Consider the following 937-nt stretch of genomic DNA (forward strand, 5'->3'; position numbering starts at 1 on the left):
CTCTCTCTCTCTCTCTCTCTCTCTCTCTCTCTCTCTACAATGCATGCTGGGAACATGATGGGTGTAGTGCATTCATTACCGCAGTCAGTCCATGTAGCTCATTGGCTAACAGTGAAATTGAGGGAGCATCTCGCCCCCTCAATTGGGAAACAGGATCAAGTTCTTAGCTAGAATAAAGAAGGATGTATATTACAATGATTTAATATAATAGTGATTTATACAAATACTTGTTTGGTTATTTGCCATATCACCCTGAAATTTATCTGACATTTTTCAAAAATGTATTTTCATTTAAATAGGAATAAAGAAAATAAAGAATTTTTTATTTTTTTTATTTTACACTGGTATTTTTCTAATTAGACTGTCATGGGACCAGTGCCAGTCCTAGACTTTTGAGGGCCCTAAGCGGTATTTGGTGATCAAATGAGGGAAACAAAAGGAGCGCTGTTTAATTAAACTGTTAATGTAGTTGACGGAGACAAAACAGCTATCGACTATTGACTCACATTTATCAGGTGACCAGAAACACAACTTTAAATAAATACCAATGTTGCCATGTGTCTGCACAATGCATAAATACAACTTTTTGCTACTACGTTTCACTGTAACGGATGTCAACGTTGTTTTCATGCTGCCCCAAGTGGCAAATAAATCAACAAATTATGCTTCAAAGGGTGCGTTAGGGGGCCCTCTCTGTTTACAACTAAATAGTAAATGAACATGAAAGTAGTGGAAAGTTAAATGATGGAGATATTTGTCAGGCTGATATCAGCAGAGGTAAATATTTTATGAAGGCACTCAGCCACAGAAGAACACGTCGACCCAGATGTCACTGATGTAACAGAGTGTAATAAAAACATCATCAATCTTTTTTAACCCACACAGCTTTGACACCGAGTGGCTCCTGTCTGTTGTTGAGTTTGCTGCACTGAAAGAC

The sequence above is a fragment of the Etheostoma spectabile genome, chromosome 23 (assembly GCF_008692095.1).
Source record: "Etheostoma spectabile isolate EspeVRDwgs_2016 chromosome 23, UIUC_Espe_1.0, whole genome shotgun sequence".
NCBI lineage: Eukaryota > Metazoa > Chordata > Actinopteri > Perciformes > Percidae > Etheostoma > Etheostoma spectabile.